Source organism: Choristoneura fumiferana, chromosome 19 (genome assembly GCF_025370935.1).
Source record: "Choristoneura fumiferana chromosome 19, NRCan_CFum_1, whole genome shotgun sequence".
Taxonomy (NCBI): Eukaryota; Metazoa; Arthropoda; class Insecta; order Lepidoptera; family Tortricidae; genus Choristoneura; species Choristoneura fumiferana.
Window position 1 is genome coordinate 3078575 of NC_133490.1, and position 24306 is coordinate 3102880.

Sequence of the window (24306 nt, forward strand, 5' to 3'; positions counted from 1 at the left end):
CTGTAATACCTGCGTTTATGTTCTGAAATAATAAAACTTGGGCCTTGTTTGGTCTTGGCCTAAGAGGACTACCCAATTATTATTTAACCATGGTTTTGCCATTTTTTTAATTGAGCACAAATGCCGAAAAAGAAACAGGTTTTTTATCCCAGCCTATATACATCCTACTTCTGGGCACAGGCCTCTTGTCAGAATGAGAGGACTCGGACTGAAGTTCCCAGTGCGTATTGGGAATCTCTCACACACCATTAATTTCTTTGCTGTTGTGTGCAGGTTTCCTCACTATGTTTTCCTTCACCGTAAAGCTCGTGGTAAATTTCAAATGTAATTTCGCACATGAATTTCGAATACTCAGAGAGGCCATAGGTCAAACCGCTAGGCAACCACGGCTTTCAATTCACTACCACTACCACTCGGTAGATTCAATCTACTTCATTTGAAACAGTGGGCTACTACGAAATTCGAAAATCGAAGTTTGTATCGTACCGTCCCTCTCACTCCTCGTATTAAATATTAAGCGTCAGCGGGACGGCAAGATACGAAGTTCGAATAGGTTAAAGTTCCTCGAAAATGTGGCGCATTGCGTAAGCGCAGCGTCAGCGACGAGCCTCTCCGCGGCGCGCTGTGATTGGTCGAACGCGACCTCCGTCACGTACGCCTGCGCGTGGGCACACCGACGAATATGGACTTTGGCGTCGTATAGCCTTGGGTTTCGAAATTACGGGGTTTGAAGATATCATGGATTTGTTTGAGTTACATATATGTTATGTTGCAACTAAAGTGGTAGTAGTTAGGTACCCCCCAAACTAAATTTGCTTACCAAATTTTAAATCGATGCCATTAACCGTTGAAGAGTTCCGTCCTGCGGAGACGACTCTGGCCGGAGGACCAGGATGTCACTACCAGATTATTGTATCGTCAAGCGATTTACACATGTATGCAAAATTTCAGCTCAATTGGTAACCGAGAAGTGGATCAAATTTAATATGCAAGATTTGATGGGAAACATCGGTACAGGTGAAACTAAAATAAAAAAAACTTGTAAAAAATGATTTATTATTAGAGAGTACCTAATTTCGACGGTCTCAAGTAAAAAACTTGAAGCAGCTCGGATTCTGCACTAGGCCGGTGTGGGAACTTCGGCCCAAGCCCTTTCATTCTGAGAGGGGTCTTGTGGGCATAAGTGCTGGGCAGCAGTGGGACGTATATAGGCAGGGATGATGATGACAAGGTTCTATAGTAGCTTAGGAACCAAATTGTTTGACTGTACTGTATTTGAAACTTGACGATCATATTTGTCGTAAGCTTGAAACACACAGAGCGATGGCGGGGCGGTGCGGCGCGGCGCGGGGGCGTCAGTGTGTTTCATAGCTAATAACTGCCACATTGACATTTTCGTTTGCCTTTACAAAACATACAAGTTTCTAACGTTTTATGTATGTAATATGAAAAGAGATAAGGAAAAGTGATTAATTAATGTTTACAATTATGTTAATGAATTAGCCATACCGGATATTTACATAGTAACCTTTAAAAGCCAGAGCATATTGATATTAGTAAAAACTATGACATTTCGAACGAGTTTTTGAATAAGTAAGATAACTAGTGAAAGGTCGAGGACAATATTGAAATTGAAATTATTTTTTTGTAAAAAAAAATTTCTAACAAGGAGGGAAAGAAAGAAAGAAAGAAAATGTTTACATTAACTTTTAGGTAACATACATCAGGTAGGTACATAACATAATGTTTAAGCTTGTTTAAGTAAACTTATAGCTAGCCGAAAGGGCTGGCAGCTCAGCAATGCTGAGGTACGGAAACACAGCGCTGATTTTGAGCTGCAGTCAAATAAAGGAAAAAAATGGAAAAAGAACGAGAGAAGATCATGTGGTCAAGAGAGCACATCTAGGACATCGATTTGAAGACGCCGTAGATAGGATCGTTGCATATGAATATGATTTTCTGAAATAATTGGCCATTAATTTTTGTCATACAATAGGTATAATACAATACAAATACTCTTTTTTGTACACTGGAAATAGTAAGCGATACAGAAAAACAGGTCAGGTTAGGTCAGGACATACCTACGTCACTCTAAAATATCACTCTAGAAATCCTTAAAACGGTGGAAAAAAATATTTATTTATCATTAATTAAATTACAGTAATAGACACAACTAACCTTAGCTAATACTCAGGTCATCATCATTATATCAGCTGTAGGACTTCCAGTGTTGGACGTAGGCCTCTACTCTACCATAGAGTTCCAGTTACTTCGGTTGGAAGCTGCCTGCAACCACCGTGAACCCGCGACTTTAACCAGGTCATCCGTCCATCTCATTGGTGGACGGTACGTACTATTTATCAGGTGATTTAAATCAATCACTGGTTAGTTTCCAATTTTAAAATTAAAATGTTATTGGTTCTCTTTAGCTTATTCGCAATTTGCAAGTCATACTGTTTAACGCACGGGAAGCATCTATTGGCCTAATTGTTAGCGCTGTTTTGCAAAACAAATCTATTAAACCTAAATACAAGCAAGAATTTGATTAACTTCACTCGTGCTGACGTCTTATCTTACGTCAGCAAAATCGTGCTGTACAAATCTGAGTTTTACAATACTGCCTTTAAGACAGCATCTTAAATACCGTATTGCTTTCAACATTTAATACAATTAGATGTGTTTCTGACCAAATTACTGCCAATTTGATTGTGATAGATAGCGTTTTGATTTGTAATGATAGCGGCTTTGTCAAGGATGTGGCAATTTCATAATTGTGCGCAATTTGTTGGGATGCGGGACTAGCGGTGTGCACCTTAACACAAACTGATAAAACTTGACATTGAATAACTTGGTCAATGTGTTTATGATTTTTTTTCTTTGTTTCTATCAGAATAGTATGTTGTTTAGCCAGTTTTCGTATAACTGTTCCTGCACGATCAGCACAAGTAGAATTAAAGTTTTCCCCAAGTTTTTGCGGCGCATTCTCAACAATATCCGATATCCTTTACGATTGCAAAAAAAGTTTGTAAAAGATCCCTTTGCGGCCTAAGTATATTTCCAATATAATACGAAGTTTTGATTTGACTATTTAATTTACTTTACCTAATTTTCCTTCTAATGCATTATTGTTATCTTTTTATAACGAAATGAAAAATAGCATGCGGCTATCTACGACCTTAGTAATCTTACCAATCTTCGATGTATTTAATAGATTTAACAGCCTTCGAGGTCGAATCTATGTTGACGACATGATAGAATTCTGATAAAAATAAGTGATTGAACTTTGTTTAGCAGAATGTTTTGAACGAACGGCGTAATTATGGCGTGGTTTTAAACCTCCAAGGGTAAGTTTCTCTTCCATCAAGTTGTTTGACATCATGCCATTTATGATGGAAAAAGCCTGTGTGTACTTTAACTAATCGATCTTGCACGAACATCTGCAGTGTGTAAGCAGCGGCAGTTTCCCAGTGAAGAACATGCTAAGTGCATGTCGGACCACGTACGAGAGGTCAGATCAATCAAAAGAAATCAGATTTGTTATTGTATTTCATCTATAGAAATATGTATAGGCGGGGATTTTTTTCCTATCAGGTGACTTGCCTATAAAAAGATATGGACTTTAAAAAACGTCATAAATTAAGAATCGTTACACTGTTTTTCTGCGCATAAAATTTTAAAGAGGAGAAGTAGGCCACAAGTGTATTGGAGAAATTAACTTCATTTGCCCTGTTCATTTTTTCCTTAGAGTTCATACTATTATAAATGCGAAAGTGTGTTTGTCCGTCTTTCACGTCGAAACGGAGCGACGGATCAACGTGATATTTGGCATAGAGATAATTTATGGGCCAGAGAGTGACATAGGCTAATTTTTATCGCGAAAAATGCACAGTTCCCGAGGGAACGGCGCGCGATAATCGAATTTCACGCGGACGAAGCCGCGGGCAAAAGCTAGTCAAAAATAGTACAGAGTTGAGTCCTGAGTTCGTAATTGGTAACAGAGCTCTGCTCAGTCTTATGTCTCTTAGTGATTTACTTATAGTTAATACACCCATGGAACGAGATTGGTTTGGTCCGTTCTATTAGAATAGAATAGAATAATTTAGCTAGGTATCTATATATTCGTAAAACAAGCATATTACACATAGACAATTTAAGGAAAAAATAATATGAAAGAAAGCTTTTTCGAAATCGCGAAGCGGTCCCAGCTCAGCTTAGTGTTGGCCCTGTAGGCCAGCGCTGGTCTTCCGCTGTACCGCTTGGCGACTTCTATTCTAAAACCGAGTACGACACTCCAGTTATTGCCCAGTGATACGCCGTAAAATTCAAAGAGTAAACAAATTAAACATTGTACGTTATTGCCATGTGCGTCAGCTGCAAAAAATAACATTCAACGCAATTTTTATTGCTAATTTGACACGTCAAAAGTAGTGATATCATCCTTGCAAGGTTGTTTATTTATACGCGTGTAGAAATGGGCGTGGTTGTGCAAAATTATGTATTTATGAGGACTTACATTTGTTAAGCTGTGTAGTGATAATCAGTATCAATCCAGTCTAAATAAGAAATGTCCTATCGTACCGTCCCTCTCACTCTCGTGTTAAAAATATAGCATCAGCGCGGGACGGCAAGATACGAAGTTCGATTTTTGCACTTCGCTTCGGCTTCGCCAAAAATGCGTCTGACTTTGCGATAGTAGGGTTTCCGGGTTTCACAGCTGTTTCGATTATTAACGCGTTCTCAAAAGGTCCATAAAACATGTTTTTTTTTACCGTTTTATGAATTTATAGGTTTCCTTATAGGATCAATGAACTGTCTGTCTGTCTGAATATTTTTTTCAGAAACACATGGAGCAACCAATTTGATATTGATTAATATAATTCAAGTCTACATTTCCTTTCGTAATATCCTAACCCTAACATAATGTAATACTAATAACCATTCGCATACCTAATTCTTTTATAAAAATAAAGAGTTTTTCTGGTGCATCGGATAAAATTTAGAACCCATAGGTGTCAAGTGTGCTACCAATCGCACCACTGGGCTCCTGAACAACCCATCTGAAACTTTGATCGCTTGCAAACGCCAATTCTATTAACTTCTATATATATTTACATCTATACTTACTTATATATTTACCCCTATGCTGAAATCGGAACCTTTCGTATTCAGGTTTTCTACCACTAGCCTACCTACTCTGTCGTCAACATACAATCACTGTTATGTGTTATTACTTAAGACCTTTTGGCTGAAAGGCCTGGCTGAATACTACTCAGTGTGTATTGCAATATCACAACCAATGTTGCATCAGATCAGAAAGCACGGGCTACATTTTTTGCTGTCTCGAATATAATGCCATATTAATTCTGTCCGCTTCCTGATTTGATTGCGAATAAGTTGATATTTTCTGTCACTTTGTATGTTAATATAACATTAGTGTAGTAAACAGCACAGAAGTAGAACCTAAAACCTTTTCCTTCTCGCTCGTTTGAGATGAATTTGAGCAAAGTGATAAGTACAGTACAAGATTGATCTATTTTAAATAGGCGAAAGAAAGGGTGGGTGTCGTGTCGTATCAGGAAGTCAAACAGCTGGCCAAAGACCGTGCGGAGTGGCGATTACTCCACCGACAAGAGCATAGCTCTTAAATTTAAAAAGAAAGAAGAAGGAAGAAGAATAAGTACAATTTTGAGTTCTACTTTAGTGCCGTTGACTATGTATGGCTTTGAATCAAAACAACCATGAGACACAGATATATAGGTTATTATCAAAAAAGATACACAGGTTACTCGCGTTAATAGGCGATGTTCGCACGACTGTTTTGAACCAATCTGTAGTTCCTTTTCAAGGTGAGCTCGAGCGAACAAACTGAACTCAACTGTTCACGGTTGGCTTTCGACTTTCGTCAATGCATGGAAACATAAAAAATCCTTAAGAATATTACAGAAGTATTCAGTTAAAAGTCCAACTAACCCAATCACTTGCTGACATATACAGAGTAGGTAGGTATGTTTACGAGATTATTTTACTACATTTACGTATATTATATTACATGCACGAACGCTCCGCCAATCAGAAAAGCATAATGTATAACGCCTTGCAATAATACCATTTAATCCTCATTTATATAGAAAAGAAAAGCCTATATACTACATATAAATGGATTGATAACAATCATAAATTGCACGTTATTCTTAATCAGACCATATCGATTCTACATAACTAGGTACATATAAGGCACGTAGAAGGTCGTTGATAAGTTTGACACACCCACTTCTGTCGTATCATGAATGCGGTTGTATTTAGCTATCGCGTTGAAAATGGTGATGCAACTGTACCTACCTATGTTTAAAGGTGACACATTGACTTTGGGTGAATCGGCGTACCTATACAATATGTACAATGACTTTAGAATCCGAATCCGTACACCCGCGAAAATAGGATCTGGGTGGCTACTAAGAAATACGAAAATCGAAGTTCGTATCGTGCCGTCCCTCTCACTCTCGTATTAAATAATATAAGTGTCAGCGGGACGGCAAGATATGAAGTTCGAATTTTGCAATTCGTAGTGGTACCTAGGGCCTGAGGTAGGGGCCTATCCATAAATTACGTCACACATTTAGTGGGGGGAGGGGTCCGGTGGTTTGAAACACTGGAAAAAAAGTGATTTTCATAGCAATGGTGTGACAAGAGGGGCGGGGGCTAATAATTGTCAAAATAAACCGCTTAACCGATTTGGATGAAATTCGGTACACAGTTTGAGATCTGGAGAAGGACATAGGATAGTTTTTATCCCGGAAAATTGCATATTTCCCGCGGGATAGCGATAAACGTATTCTGCGCGGACGGAGTTGCGGGTAATGGCTATAGTACATTTATACTTAACGCGGCACGGCGACCGTGCCGTGACCGCGTGCATGTGAAAAGGCACTTGGGAATCCGTTAAGTTGGGAATTTTTTGAATTGAGAATCCGCCGAGTTGGGAATCCGCCGTGTTGGGAATCCATCGAGTTGGGGAATTCGTCGCGTTGGGAATCTATTTATTGAGATGAGAATCTGCTCAGTTGGGAATATGTAAAGAAAATCTGTAGAATTGGGAACAAGCCATTCTTACTCTAGATTTCGTTAAGTGAACGTACATACATAAAAAACCTACGTTCTGAATTTTGATGACACCAATACAGTGTTTTTCTAAAAAATAGCTTCGTCATCGCTGCGTGGCGGTTAGCCTGAACTTCACTACTTGTCTTATATGTTGCAATATTAAACTCCTTCCATGACATTAGGTACGTGAGCTAAGTCAACATAATTTTGCTTACTTGAACATCGTCGGCAGTAAAACACGAGATCAACTGTTTTATGAATGTTATTTACTTTGTTTAATACGTGTTGTATTTTATTATATGGTGTTAACAAAGGCAGATTAACGTAGATTAAAGCGAATTGTGCTTGTGCATATAGCGTTGTTGCTTAGGTTGTAAGTAAATAATGTTCAGGGTATTTTATGCATCTATTGTATCATTTATTTATAAATTAACTAGAGTATAGTAAGCGTCCCGCACGGTACGCAGATACGATAATATCAACTGCTTACTTTCTCAATCTCGTAGCTACCCGAATTGGGATGCACCAAAAAAAATAACCTACTTATAGTTTTTATTTTATTTCTGGAAAGATTAGGATATTTTAAGATACCATTTTCAGTGATTTTGAATTTGGATGAGTATTTAATTTTTTATAATTTATTTACGAAATACGCTGGATGACGTCACAGTGAGACAGCCACGTCCCGTTGCCTAGAAAAATTCAGGTCAATTTCGACGATTCAGTTTAGGTGCCTAAATTGAACTGCTCTGCGTTTGGATCGTTTATGAAAAGATCATGGTAGGCCCCCAGACGTCTGATATCTGAATAAAAATTAATTAATCCGTCAAGCCGTAACTATTTAAGGTTCCGTAGCCAATGACCAAGTCAGATACTCTTTATTTGAGAACAAAAAAAAGTTTTATTTCTATAGTTTTAAAATAAGCCAAGTTGCTCAAAATCGAGTTCTATGTATACCCCCTAATATTGACTAAAATAACCGACTTAGAACATTGCATCTCAAAACTTTTTAGCAATATACCTATCAGAACTATGAGTATCTAAGTTGCGAGAGTTTTACATGTAATGTTTTTGATGGGATGGTATTTCTTGAAAGGAGTTTTGGTTTGGCATTCGTAGTTCAACTTGAAGTATGACGATTTAATTGTGCCCTTTCTAACCCGTTTCGTTGGAGGCTTGCGTGATCACTGACAGGTAGTCGAGGCCGGCTGCTTTCCAATCGAGTAGCCCAACTCATAAGCGAAGGCGGGTCGGAGTCCGGAAAAAGGTTTCAACACAAGCACTTATGAATGAATGTCAAAAATAATGACTGTTCGACAACCCCCATACAAATATATAGCTCATCGAAATCGAAGTAATTTCTGAGATCTCCGAAGTAGATATATAAATATTAAATAATATGGATTGAAACACATGCTAGCAGAGTTTACAGACCTGCGGGGTTTTTTTTACACGAAGGGCGTTATTTTGAACCCAAAGCGGAGTAAGCGATTCTAGAGTGGAATCATGAGCGCAGCGAGGGGTTCTCAAATAAAATCGTGGGCGCAGCGAGGTATTCAAAGTACGTATCTCCCTATGAAAACATTATGTAACTTGATATATGCTTGGTATTTAGCTAATAATAAATTGTGTATTAGAATATGTAGTTGGGAAAACAATATAAGGACAGTCTATAAAACGTACAGTCAGCAAAAAAATGCTCATATCAAAAGCGTTTTTTGTCAAAAACTAAAACTTTCATTAAGTTTGTCGAAGTTTCTCTTTGCTATTTAAAAATGACGCAACTAAAAGATTCTCAAGTTTACATTTACCCTCTTCCTTTTTGATTGTCGACGTAGGACTAAACTTCAGTCTTAACAGCTTAAAATGTAATCCAGTATCTTTGAGTGTTATGTCTATTTGATAGGCCGCACCTCTTATTTACTATCGTCGTATCAATATTATTTTTAGTCAATGATAGTCAATGAATCTTATTGATAGTCAATGAATCTAATACGCACATGATTCCATTCTTACCTATCTATAGCTAGCTTAGTGCTTCAACTTTATCTATGCTTAGGGTATGTACAGTAGCAGCAGAAGTGGATGAACGGTTATGGTGCTCGCAATGCACACACGACTCTACTGCAAAGGTAATAAGAGAGCGTTTAGATCGGTTCACTAATGTTTCGCAACTAACGTTTGGCAACCTGATTTATTTCGCAACTGTTTAATATTTCTGAAACTGTGAATATTTCAGGATTTTTATAAAACTAACCTAACCTAACTTAAAAGGTTCTACACGATGGCCGTGAAACGAATCCTGAAATATTCACAGTTTTAGAGTTTGCGAAGTGAAAAGTTGCGAAATTATACTCAGGTTTCCAAACGTTGGTTGCGAAATGAACGGATACCGTTTAGATCATTTTGAGCATCACAACTGCTCATCTTTCTGCTGCTGACTATACTAAGGTTATAACGCATCTTTGGCTCCACCTCCGTTAGAAGCTTCATAATCAGCTCTTAAAACACTCGGGTATCCAGTCATCATCATTAGGTATCGGAAGACATAAAAATATGCCTTCAAGCGTATCTTCATGACGGGTTTTTGCGTACAGTCACCTACATTAATATCTGCCAGAGTGGAGCGTGCAAAAATATCGGACACGTCCTACCGACCCTAGAAATAGAGTCGTATAGGTAACAATTAAGAACGTGATCTGTTGTATGTAGTAGTAACTTGTCCGTACATAGATAAGCCGCCGAGTGCCGAGTGGTTTGACCTATGGCCTCTCAAGCAGAGGATCGTGGGTTCAAATCCCGGCTCGCACCTCTGAGTTTTTCGGAATTCATGTGCGAAATTACATTAGAAATTTACCACGAGGTTTTCGGTGAAGGAAAACATCGTGAGGAAACCTGCACAAACCTGCGAAGCCATTCAATGGTGTGTGTGAAGTTCCCAAACCGCACTGGGCCCGCGTGGGAACTATGATTCCCAAAAGCCCTCTTGTTCTGAGAGGAGGCCTGTGCCCAGCAGTGGGACGTATATAGGCTGGGATGATGATATAGATAAGTCTTCGTTCCATATTCAAAAATGACTCAAGTCCCATATCAATTATGTGCACTAGGTACTAATACAACAGGTCATCTTAAGAGTATTAAAACAAATGCACAAAGGTCGAACAAATACATAATCAGTCAAATAAACCGCCCCGCGTCATACCTGGTGCAAAGGTGCCCAATACACTCGCCGCGTTGCCGTCTTGAACCGGGATAGACAACCTATGCACCAGAACTGCTTCTTCTTTTTTTTTTATTCGTCTGGATGGCAAACGAGCAAGTGGATCTCCTGATGGTAAGAGATCACCACCGCCCATAGACAACTGCAACACCAGGGTATTGCAGATGCGTAGCCAACCTAGAGGCCTAAGATGGAATACCTCAAGTGCCAGTTATTTCACCGGCTGTCTTACTCTCCACGCCGAAACACAACAGTGCAAGCACTGCTGCTTCACGGCAGGATTAGCGAGCAAGATGGTGGTAGCAATCCGGGCGGACCTTGCACAAGGTCCTACCACCTGCAAAAGTTCTTAAGTGTTTTCCTATATCAGGTATTTATGCACTCATTGTTGTCAGATTTGGTGCTGACCGTACCCTCAACCAAAAGCTTCCTGTAATCTTTACCAGATCCACTCGGTCCAGTTTGCGTTACACCTACAAACATTTCGCTTCCCACTGTTGATTTAGGTGCCATACCAACAAGATAAAATATATCTTACCTTCTGCGGCCCAAGTCAATTTTTTGCTTTATGAACATGAAACTGTGTCACTTGTTCAATGTCAAGAGTTCGATGTCTAATTACAACAAGTCCCATATATAGTTAAATATTTAAATACTTGCTGGTTTACTTGTACTTAAATAATATTCTAAAAGAGCGTTTACAGAATTCTCATAATAGTTTTCCTCAATATATCACTAACCTAAAATATGTACGGTAACAAATTCCCCTGTGCTATTTTCCTCGAATTACATTGTTCATGATGCGATTAAATACCTATGCAGTAAAATAAAAATAACATTACCTACGTACGGTCAAGGACTTTAATGAGCCACCATGGGACCTTTTCAAAGGAAAAGTCATTACGATTGTCACTATGTCACTATGATTGTACTGTGAGATGGTTCCATGGGGGCTCATTAAAGTCCTTGACCGTACTACTACTAGTGCTTACCCGTAGCTTCGTACGCTTAAACCATAGGTCCAGGTTGAATTGTAATTCTGAAATTTTACCAAATTTTTATGGGAATTCCTAAAAACTTATAATCGAGATTTTATCCCAATGCCGTGGGAATATCAAGATAAAAGTGACCCATGTCATGTATTATTTGAGACGACCAGCTATTAAAAAAATATATATATTTTAATTCGGAAGGTTCCATTTGGTGTTAGTGACAAAATTGGCTTACATACTATGCTAGTTATAATAGAAATAAGAATCAAAAATAATATAAAGCTATCTACATAACGAATTTCATTCAAATCCGTCCAGCCGTTTTAGCGTTAATGAGTAACAAAAAAAAATTCCCGAGAAGAATTTCCGAGGGTCGGCAACGCACCTGTGATTCCCCTCGTGTTGCGGGTGTCCATGGGCGACGGTGATCGCTCTCCATCAGGTGACCCGTCTGCTCGTTTGCCCCCCTCGTTTTATATTAAAAAAAAACCCCATAAAATTACACCGTGGGCTTATCATTGGCGTTACATTTAAAACAACCATGCCAAATTTAAACTTAAGTTTAAACCCAGCGGTGGATATTTTAAGATTTTATCCCAATCCCGTTATAATATCTAGATAAAAAGTAGCCTATGTGTTATTCTGATGAATGAGTTCTATTGTTGAAAAGTTTCATTAAAATCCATACTGTAGTTTTTGCGTCAAAGAGTAACAAACATCCATACAAACTTTCGCGTTTATAATACTAGTGTTTACCCGCCGCTTCGCACACGTAAACCATTAGATCCAGCAGCTGAATTGAAATTAAGGGATTTGAAAAAATTCCCGTGGGATTTCCCGAAAATTAAATCGTGGTTTTCACTGACGTTACTTTACAAACAATCATGTCAAATTTCATGACTAAGCCCAGCGGTTGTTGTTTCGAGATTTTATCCCTATCCCGTGGGAATATCGGAGTAAAAAGTAGCCTATGTTTTATTCCAGATGTCCAGCTATCTACATACCAAATTTCATCCAAATGCGTTCAGCCGTTTCAGCGTGAAGGAGTAACAAATATACTCACTCACTCACTCACACCAACTTTCGCATTAATAATATAAGTAGTTTTAGTGGCATTCTCCGCTATTACTGTATTTTATAGCAAAAGCAAAACAGACGGCCCCTCAGTGGTATCTTCCTGGCTCCCACTATTAACAAATTGATCTAACAGCCGTTTATTACTGCAATTGATTCTATCCTTGTGCTAAATATAATATAAACTGCAAATATAGGTCTACTATACTCTATGTGTTCTAACATGATTCAACGACACTTGATGATTATGTAACTTTGTAAGGCGGTAACTAATTATTTTTTTCCGACAGAGATATAATGCTTGAAAAAATGAAATCACATTAAAACTGCTGATTGTTCGAATATCTGAACTCAAGGCACTCTAAGGCTCTAGGCACTGTGTTATATTAACTTACTTTCTTTAGTGAACGCCTTTAAAATGTTGTTGTCAATAGGCCGCAATTGCTAGAGGTGAGGGTTATCGGTAAAAATAAAAGCGGTAAAATAAACGAACTTATTATTAATTTGCAAGATTAAGAAGTCGGAAAGTGACACTCGAAATGTTGAATAAATTATATTTTACAATTCAAATAAGACTTTCAGTTCGACAGCGTAACGTTTAAACCAACAAATATGCTATTGCCATTTTTAGCACTAGGCATATGCAAAAATATCGATAGTTTGCGTAACAGTAGGAGGGTCTCTAGTTACGTCAGTTTGGCATCTGTCATTTGAATCATGTTAGAAAAAGCCGTTCGTAGAATTCGGTTAACGCTATCCCTACTAACTATGCAATTGTTGGTAAAGAAACTATCCTATTTCCCTCCCCGGGACTCAAACTATCTGTAGGTAAGTAGGTATACCGAATTTTATCTAAATCAGTTCAGCGGTTTAGACGTGATGAAGTAACAAACAAACAGACTTACAAACTTTCGCACTTATAATATTAGTGGCCTAGTGGGATGATACACTTGCATTTATATTGTATTACATTTCTGGGGTTCCGTACCTGCAGGATGGCAAACGGAACCCTAGTAATGTTGTTACACTGTGCGTCTGTCTGTAAGTCAAAAGGCTGTTTCTAAAACCGTAATAGATAAACAGCTGAAATTTATACATAATTAGCTTTTACCCACGAAAATTTTGATTATCTCTCTCTCGCGGGAACTTTGCAGTTTTCCGGGATAAAAACTATCTTATTTCCTTTAAAGGCTCTCAAACTATCTTTATTATATTAGTTTGGATGGTGTATTTCTATAGCTGCTATTATGTTCTGTATATATTATGCTATTCTGTATATGGGTCTAAATCGCTGCCTCCTCTGACTTACGAGCGCCCGTTTTCCGCCATAAGTTGCGCCGGAGTGCGTGACGTCACGGAGGCACGTTGCTCTCGGCCAATCAGCGCCGGGCATTCCAGAGGCGCGGTATCATGGCCGCCGTGCCCATGTGTGGGTTTCCCGTAAAATTGGACTTGCGGCATTCGCGTGCTTTGCAAGTCGCATTTTAAACAAGTAGGTTAGATTGACTAGGCAGATCTATAAGACGATCGTGAATGGGAACGTTGGAAGAGGAAGGCCTAGACGAACGTACCACGATCAAATCAAGGACGTTCTGAAGAAAGGTCGGGGCAGGAGTACTCTAAACCGACGTGCATGCATGAAAAGATTGGTGAATGTAGAGGAAGCGGGAGTTGTATGCCAGGATCGTAGCAAGTGGAAGGATGTAGTCTGCCTACCCCGTTGGGAAAGAGGCGTGATTTTATGTATGTATGTAGGTTAGTTTGGTCTACGCTAGCTCAAGCGGTTCGCACGAAGCAGGTACTTACACGCCTATTGAAAAATAGATGAGCAGCGATAACTGCGCTCGTCGCGTGCATTAAGGATTGTACTGCAAGGCTACTACGAAACTCGAAGTTCGTATTGTACCGTCCCTCTCGCTCTCGTATTAAACAGTATAAGTGTCAGAGTGGCACGACACGAACTTCGAGTTTCGAGTGTAAGTTTTTCGGTTAACAAAATACGTCTCAATCGCGTTCGCGTTTTAAATCTAATTTGTATGGAACACGAACAGTGCCTCTAGCGGAACATTTGCGATGTTCGTGTTTCCATACAAATTGAGATTTTAACGCGAACGCGATCGAGACTTATTTTGTAACCGAAAACTTACACTAAGGGTAGGTACTGTACTCGCGCCCGCGCATAGCCCCTTAGGGCTGCCAGCCGTCTTGCTTTCCTAAGACATGTTTTCCTTTTTGGGGCTCGCATTTTAACAAGCAGTTTGGTTAGGGTTGGCAATTGTTCTGTTTTTCTAGCACGTGTCTTGCTTTTTGGGAGGTCCTGCTGCTTTTTGGATTATTTTTAAGATTTGCCCTGATATTCATGACTTTTTTTTTAAATATTACTTGATATATGCACTCGCGTGTGAAATTCTGGGATTAAAAAAAAACCCGTAGGAATTTGATCTTCAAAAACGTTGAATTATAAATTGATTGCCACCCTATTTTTGTTAAAATCGGATGAGCAGTCTAGACGCTACGGTGGAACATACGAAAATACAAAGCCTGTAAAGATACTCATGGAATTGAAAAGATTGAGAATCCTTGCCGTAAGGATTACTCTGTAACTTCTAAGATATAGATAGAACCCAAAAGTCGCAGCTATTTTTAAGTGGAATTTAACCAACATAATAAAGTGCGGAAAATACTGTGCAGTTTTTTTTACGCATAAAAATTTGTTTACTCCTCTCATTATAACACAAATAACACAATCCCTGCGGACTGTTAAATATAATGTTTGCAATTGGCAAGTTTCCATTTCGAAGTTATTTGTTACATTCATTCTTGTTTTACAAAATAAACTTGTTTTTTCGAATCTTTGTTTTATCTTAGCTTTGAGCGAGATTTTATTAAAAGTTACACAAGTTTGTAAATTTGACAGGTACCTATGGGATGCCGTGGTTCTAGTGCTTTGACCCCTTTCAAAAAGAGGGTCGTTAGTTCGAATACCGGGCTAGCATCTCTGTGTTTTTGGTATTTATATGCATAATTAATTACATTTGATTTCATGATTTCACCAGTGGTGCGCATCCGCAGGAGCCAAAATGTGGTCTGCGAACGCTTTCAAATTTCGCGGCCGATTTATTTAAAAATGTCGATTTTTTACTGGTGTTTGACCTAACCAACAATAATTTGAAAACCCCCGACTTTGTCACTTCAAAGTTTAATATCTCAAAAACGGTTGAACCGATTTTGATAAAACATATCTAAGAACCATCGCTAGAAAATCGCTTTCAATTTAAAAAAACCGCATTCAAATCGGTCCACCCGTTTAAGAGCACACACACAGAAACATAGACATACAGACACACATAGCGGTCAAACTTATAACACCCCTCTTTTTGCGTCGGGGGTTAATAAAAATTATACTTCTGAGTTTCTTACCAGGTTTCGTCTCAGTCGGAGGTTTTTCCGAACCGACATTCATAAGTGCTTGTTAGCCTAAATTGAATTAAAATATTTTGACTTTGACTTTGAAAAATCAGCCGACCCCCTCCCCCTCCAAAATTGCTAAGTACCACGAGTTGAATGGCGCCCTATTTGAAACGCTTGTAGGCGTATGTATGCATTCTAGTGAATCTAGTGCCAGGGGGGAATCACAAACAAATGTCATGTGACATGTGACGGATACGTCCGTGCAGCGACACGTGTGTCATACTAGCCAGGTGATACTTGCACGTGGCTCAAGGCATAGAAGAGAAGCTAAAAGTCTAAACGCTTATATGTAGGTACTATCAGCCAAATATGTGGTCTACCACCCTAAAGTTGTCTCACCGCGGCGAGGAAACGATCTGTCGACTATTTCTCGCTCAAGAAACGAACAAAAGATATAAGATCCTGTGTGAGTAAAAGAGACACATATATTATAGTTGATCGCTGGCTGTTCACACGTCGGCGATGTCAGCTGGGCGGCCGCCCGCGCGAGCGAGTCGAGAGGAGCGAGTAATCGCCCGTCGCACGCGAACATTTACAGCTGAGCGACAAAACTACACTCGCTTCTCGCTGCTCGCCCACTCTTTCTAGTTACTCGCTCTACTCGCTTCCGCTCATCGTCGCCGGTGGACAAGTGCCTAAAGTTGATAATCGTTCGCATGTCTAAAACAATAATGCCAATAGACGTGTCTGTCAACTTGAAAGTTTGACTTTAGCGACATATTCATTTGATAGGAACTTGTTTAAAAATTTATAGACCACTTATTTTTACAATAAAAAGACTTGTCGAGATTGTTTATCTTTTTTCTAATGCTAAAAAACGAAGTATAGGCATTTGAAAAATTACATAATAAACGGTTCAACCCACGATTATAAATCAGGCACGGTTCGAATATGTACCTACAATACACTACTGTACAATGAATCTTTATTGTACACCAGAAATATACTCAGCGGCACAAAATTTAGCCCAATCTCTATACAAAATTACCTATTATTGCATACATTTGAGAGCCAAATTTTTTTTTCACACCTCTCCTTCAGAAAAGTAACTTTTCCTCCCTGACGAGAGGGAGCAAAGTGCAACTTTTCTGTTCAAGGCTTTTCTAAGTGTTTTATTGCATTGCAAATGATATTTTTTAAAGTTGATAATTGTAAAGCCACGCCATTTTCTATGCTGGTTGTTCTTTAATAATATTTAGTTTTTTTTTCAAGTTTAAGAAACTTCAGTGTGAAAAGTTGTATGAGCCACTCGGGAGCAAAATTATTTTCATTTTGGGCGTAAAAACTTGAATCCCTCATTACGCTCAGGATTCTACTTTAGAATCCCTCGCTACGCTCAGGATTCTATTATAGAATCCTTCGCTACATTCTGGATTCAATGTACGCCCTCGCCGTAAATACACAATTTTGCTCCCTTGTGACACAAATAACTATTGCCGCTCAGTAGATATAAGCGACACAGAAAACTGGTACACAGAGAGAAAATTACAAGGTAAGCAATAGGCCTTATCGATATGCAGCTTCGATCGCTTATGTAGTTTCGATCTTTTCGGAAATTCTTTTTCAATATGTTTCACGAGATCTTAAGCAATAATTAAGAGTACCTACTTATAATAAGTCCTACTTGTTAGAAATTTCCCTCTAACATACTATTAATATCTCGATTAAATTCCGCTGCATTCGCGTTCAGTACCCTTAGTGTAAGTTTTCGGTTACAAAATAAGTCTCAATCGCGTTCGCGTTTAATCTCAATTTGTATGGAAACACGAACATCGCAAACGTTCCGCTAAAGGCGCTTTTCGTGTTTCCGTACAAATTGAGATTTTAACGCGAACGCGATCGATACGTATTTTGTAACCGAAAACTTACACTAAGGGTACTGTACCACTACCATGAGTTAACAGTGACCGTACTCGATAGCGACTGCCTAAATTATTTGTATGGAGAATTGTACAGCGCCTCTACAAATAATTTACGCCGTCGCTATCGAGTACGGTCACTGTTAACTCGGTAGTGGTACTGGTGTTGACTGACGTTCACTTCCGTCTGTATCGTGAGACACTGCGCAGCCAATCAGAGCCCTCCGCGAAGACACACCATCTGCGCCTGCGCCGTTGATGACACCAAAACCCGTTGTCGCTGTAACAATACGGTTTGATTTTGTGTGATAGTGATATTGTATGAATTGCAAAAATTAACAGGACAATTTTCTTACACGACTAATATAATAGCTAGCAATGATATTTAGTTTTTTTTTTCAATAAGAATCTGTACATTTGGAAACTTTTCTCAGTGTCGAGTAAAAGAATTGACGTCGTAATTCTTCTTGAAATTCCAATAGGTATTTTGAATTGCTTATCCTTTAATTGTTATCTTTATTATTTAACTTCCTTTTGACACTGTCTTATTTTTATAATAAACCTATAAGTCCTATAAACTGTCGAACTCAATAAAATTGATTGATGCTCAATCTCAACTTATAATGATGCAATACATCAAAGTAAATTATCTACGTTACAGAAATTCTCTTAATTAAATTATCTAGAAGATTTCGCTGTCTAGAGTCAAAAATTATAAATTTCTTCTATTTTTCTTTTCTTTCTTTTCTTTCTTCTATTGTATAAAATGTGGTAAATACACAGTTAGTCCCACAATAACAATTAAGGCGCACAAATTTTGCCAGCAGTTAGCATGCAACGTGGATTTCAGAGGAGCTCTGTAACATGCTTTAAAATACTCATGTATAATTTCACACAAATTATTTTAAATAAAGACGCAACTGCTGCTTTTTATTTGACAAAGAATTAGTTTAACACGGTATCGCCATTTTGTGTCGCTTATCTCTACGTTATCTGTTATCAAATGCCACAACTGTTTAAGTTGGAGTTGCGGAATGGTCTGCATCTTATTTGTCGTTTATATATTTAGATCACCTGGTTATGTTGTAGTTTTTTCCTCGTGGCCGAGAAACTGTTTTCATCAATTAAATAACTTGTTTTCTCGAAGTTGAACACGTCTTTAAAATAACATAATGGATAAATCACGTCTGAAATCAAGTTTAGCTCGACATGTTTGACGACAGTGCCCTTAGTATAGGTTTTCGGTTACAAAATACGTCTCGATCGCGTCCGCGTTAACTCAATTTGTATGCAAACACGAACAGCGCCTCTAGCGGAACGTTTGCGATGTACGTGTTCCATACAAATTGAGATTTTAACGCGAACGCGATCGAGACGTATTTTGTAACCGAAAAGTAACACTAGGTTACAGATGGCCTAGTGGTTAGAGAACCTGACTACGAAGCTTGAGGTCCCGGGTTCGATTCCGTGTCTTGGCAGATATTGTATGAAAAATGCGAATGTTTGTTTCAGGTCTTGGGTGTTTAATATGTATTTAAGTATGTATCTACATCTATATATTATATTTATCTGTTGCTTATATACCCATAACACGCTTTGCTAAGCTTACTTTGGGACTAGGTCAATTGGTGTGAATTGTCTGTGTTATTTATGATATATTTATTTATTTATATTTATGTTTCGGGCTAATCCGTAACCCTCCGTCTGGGAGCAGCGCGACGCTGCAACACGGCGGCTGTAACACGCGCACGGATTAGCCCGAAACATGTCGAGCTAAATTCGATTTAAGACGTGAGTTATCCGTTATGTTATCATTTAAAATAAGTGAGTCTCACGGTAGTTTCATGTTCAAAATGTCTTGAAAATTTTAAATGTGTATTACTATCTTTTATTGCATTTTGATCTTTAATTGTTAGTAGGTCTTTAACTGGCATAACCAAAGCAATACCTTAATAATTTTGACGTAAGAATACGCAATTAGAGTCGTAATGCAAAAACAAACTGAAGTTAAAACATTTTAGAAATATTTCTTCTTACCTTGTTCAGTATCTGAAATGAGGTTCCGTATTCGAATGGTCAAAATGGAGCCCTATTGTTGTCACTCACGTGTCATGTCCAAAATGAAATTGTTTGTTTTGCCTTGGATGTGATGAAATTGCTCTTATAAATAATAAATCTAAACATTTACATTTCTGTATTGAAATACACTAGTCTAGTTTGTATTACAATGATAGATGAGTAAAATGCTAGTAAAATGTTAAAAATCCTTGAATGCACCAAATTTGGCAGCTGAAGTTTGTTTACATTTAGTTAAATACCTATCGAAACCAAGTATAGTGCTAATGTGGTGACGTATCTAACCAGATACATTGGCTGTAAACAATATCTTATCCCAGCAATTATTACCAATGCGGTATTTGACTATTTTTATTTATTTTATAAATCAAAGCTGTCAAGCTTGTTATCGAACAGAAAATCAATTTGAATGTTATCTTCAAATATAACAGAGTTATAAAGGTTTGAAATTCAAGATTAGACAGAGAAAGACTTACTTGTATGTCCGTTGCAAGACCGGCAATTTGCTGATTTGGGACTAGGTATTTCGTGACATAAAACTTTTAAAATTTTAATTTCTTTTTTTTATTTCGTACTTTGTCACGAATAAATGATTTCTTTCCTTCATTCTTTCATGTGACGTCACACGCAAGTAGCGCCATACTTGCTGCATAGAGAAAAGCGTTTTAGAAAGAGACAGATATAAAGATTTTTCAAAAAAACACTAGAAATCCAAATTGGTTTTGGAATCTTTTTGTAATTTCAATTCCAAATTTTTCTTTTACGGTCATCCGTAACGAAATTGCAAATACAAACTGAAATTAGATGCACAGAAAAAACAGAATATCACTAATAACCCAGGTCCTCGGTATCCGTTGCTATACGCTACACCATGAGGTTTGACCATCGTGTGTAGCGGTATAGCACGCGGAGTTTATTTTCAACTAGAAATCCAATTTTCGACGAATTATTTTTTCTCTTCGCTAAACATTGTCTGTGTATCTATATTTATTATAAGAATTATACAGGATGTGGCAAATTTAACAGTTGTCAAATACCGTATTGACATCATTGACGTATAATTGACGTAGTCGTCCCACTGCTGGGCACAGCCCCATTCATTTGATTTCATTCAGAATGAATTAAAATAGAATAATTCACAGACAACATGTAGAGACGCTATTTTTGTACTAAAACACAATTCAAAAACAATGGATAAATATTTCCGTGTTGAAACTCAAGCAGCATAACAGCAACAGCAACGATAATCATTAAAAAACTTTCCGATAGCATCATATTTATTATACTAGTTTAAAGTAAAAACAATCTGATGTTTACAATGATCTTACAGTACTATTATTTTCCTTTCATTATTATTCACGAATTCCTTGTTAATGGTATCGGAAACATGTAATCTAGCTTGAAGAGTCTTCTCAACTTTTTTTACCCATACTTAGAGGCGTTAATTTTATTTATGCCTATGTCTTTAACTAGGTCAAAACTCTTTCAAAATTTTAATTGCAAGCTATGCCTCCACAAAAGACATGCACAGCACAAGCAATCTAACCTAACCTACTTATTGCTACATCGCATTTTAACCATTACGTAACGCGTATTTTTTCAGTTTTCGCCACCACGTCATTCAAAGTTGACCGATCGGCTAGCGTCGTTCACTAAACGACTAAACGTCACTGCCTCTACCTATTCATATGTGCCTTCACTAGTGTATGAAGTGTACAATCATTCAGTTCTTACCTGACCGCTGTAGGAAGCGGACGCGGTGATTGTTCCCAACGGTGCTACATCGTTTCAATTACTTAAGTGCTATTGTGTTGTGTTGTGTTAACCTGATCAGATTTCTCGGTAAGTCAAAGCAGATTGTTAATTTTTTGCCGTGATCTTGATTTGTTTCATCCAGAAATAACCGTCTGGCACTCCACACCGCTCTCTATCCTTGGCGTATGATACTGAAATGACTATGTTCTGTATTAAAATTTCGTTATCTTCAATGCAAAAATGCAGTTTTCAACCAGCTTCATTTGAACCGGCTGTTTTACTTCTCGGTAATTCGCAATCATGTACTTATGTCTTACGATGTCTTGGTCGAAGCTTGGTTGTCAGGTTGTTTTTTGCACTACAAGCTGTAGACTGTAATTACGTATTCTTACGTCAAAAATAGTTAGGTATCGCATTGTTTTGTTTTATTATTTTAACTATTGAATATTTTTTTTTATTTGACTGGATGGCAAACGAGCAAGTGGGTCTCCTGATGGTAAGAGATCACCACCGCCCATAAACATCTGCAACACCAAAGGTATTGCATATGCGTTGCCAACCTAGAGGTATAAGATGGGATACCTCAAGTGCCAGTAATTTCACCGGCTGTCTTACTCTCCACGCCGAAACACAACAGTGCAAGCACTGCTGCTTTACGGGAGGATTAGCGAGCAAGATGGTGGTAGCAATCCGGGCGGACCTTGCACAAGGTCCTACCACCTGCAGAATTGAATGAATTGAATTTGGAAGAGATGACGTAACACTGCGAAAAAGTTCGCTTTTCCTATTTAAATACTTCACTCATATTATCATGATCTTATAAGTTAATTTTATAGGAAGGAAAAGAATTTATAGTACAATGTTAGACATATTATTATAAAGGAAGCTACGTAGTGTTGTCTCATTATTGTCATTCTACGACTATTGTAAATTGCTGCCAAGTTTTCTAAACGCCCGATAAACAGCCACTATTTTTGCTATATATGCAATGTCATTGACTGCATGTGTCACCAGTAAACAGTACTAATTTCAGAACAATTTATAACCACGTCAATTGAACTGGGATGACAGCTGTCAAAGGAGATGCAATAAAAGTCTCGGCGAATGTTAGTAAACGTTATTATCACGCTGACAGAACAACATTCGCTATTCCTTTTAAAGTTAAACGAATAAAAAAACTATAGCTGGATTCACTAACTTGAACCATGTCATCATCATCCCAGCCTATATATGTCCCACTGCTGGGCACAGGCCGGATTGGGAAGGCCTCCTCACGATGTTTTCCTTCACCGTACAGCTCGTGGTAAATTTCAAATGTAATTTCGCACATGAATTTCGAAAAACTCAGAGGTGCGAGCCGGGTTTTGAACCCACGATCCTCTGTTTGAGAAGCGATAGGTCAAACCACTAGGCCATCACGGACTTGAACCATGTGATAGCTGTTATTTCCATTATAACCTGCCGCCCCACTCAAATTTAAGTTTTGAACTTGAAACTTTCTGTCAGTTATGAAAAAGTTTGATGTCACACACATTACCTACAATATGTCCTATATATAGGACGACACTGGGCGACAGGAGGATAATTTCTTAGAAATTGTATGGGGAATCAACTAATATTGATCCCAGCATATAGGTACTACACTATCTAAAGTGGACCAGAAATATTTGTTGAAGAATGCTGATTTCCTACTTGAAATAGCTTTAAAACTTTGTGTTTCAAGTAACTCTTCAACGTATTAATAGACCTTTAGTAGATTATTTTACTACACTTCCTCATGTTTCGTCATCAAAACTATTGATTGCATTGAATTCTTTCCGTTCTTCGTTTCTCCTGTATTACAATTACAGCTAAGGAAAATGTCCCAGTGCTTGACACGCTATTGCCCAATAGATGACACCCTACTATCATCTCTAGGGGCCATCTATAAAGTACGTCAAACCAATTTTAAAAAGTCGTGGTGGCCTAGTGGTTTGACCTATCGCCTCTCAAGCAGAGGGTCGTGCTCAAACCCCGGCTCGCACCTCGTGAGTTGTTCGAAATTCATGTGCGGAATTACATTTGAAATTTACCACAAGCTTTGCGGTGAAGTAAAAACATCGTGAGGAAACCTGCACAAACTATTTCTATTCTATTTTTATTATTATTATTCTTATCCATGTCACGTCACGTCATGTAATGTCACGAATAAATGTTTTCTTTTTCTTTCTTTCTTTAAACTGTGAGTGCACTAAATGTGAGACATAATTTATGGTGATTTAATGCTAATGACTAAATTAAAGGTGACAACTACTGGTACAGTGACAACCACTCAGACGTTTACCTTATTACCTTTACATTGCTAGCAATATTAATTTTATTGTGATTGCAAGGCCAGAGCGTCCTTTCGCGGTTTAAAAAAAGCAGGGAAGACGCGGGATGAAACTCAATATATATTATTTTTTAAACAGATTTACAATGTCCTACGTCACAAGTATTTGACACAACAACATTTTATATGTGGTGTATAAGGAAGGAGTCATTGTATTGTAGAGTATAGGTAGTATTGGCAAAGAATTTGTTACGATATTATATAACTGTCCATTTTATGCAAAGCTGCTACCCCGATACCCAATATTACGTTTGAGTACGATGGTGGTTTTGTTTGACAGTGGATGTGTGCTCGGTGTTTGGGTTTTCAGAATGAAATCGTAGAGTTTGAAACGTGTTTAGTTTAGCCTGAGCAGGACGGCACGATTCGAATTTCGTAGCATAAGGC

The 24306-nt window shown here is 38.1% G+C and overlaps 1 protein-coding gene across 1 annotated transcript in view; it reads left to right on the top strand.

Annotated features, from left to right (window-relative positions):
* The first annotated feature begins 21498 nt into the window (after positions 1–21498).
* The window catches only part of Treh (Trehalase), a 67735-nt gene continuing 64927 nt past the window's right edge, over positions 21499–24306 (top strand). The window contains exon 1 of the mRNA XM_074102863.1: positions 21499–21635. The gene's annotated coding sequence lies outside the window, so the exon portion shown is untranslated. The remainder of the gene's footprint in view (positions 21636–24306) is intronic.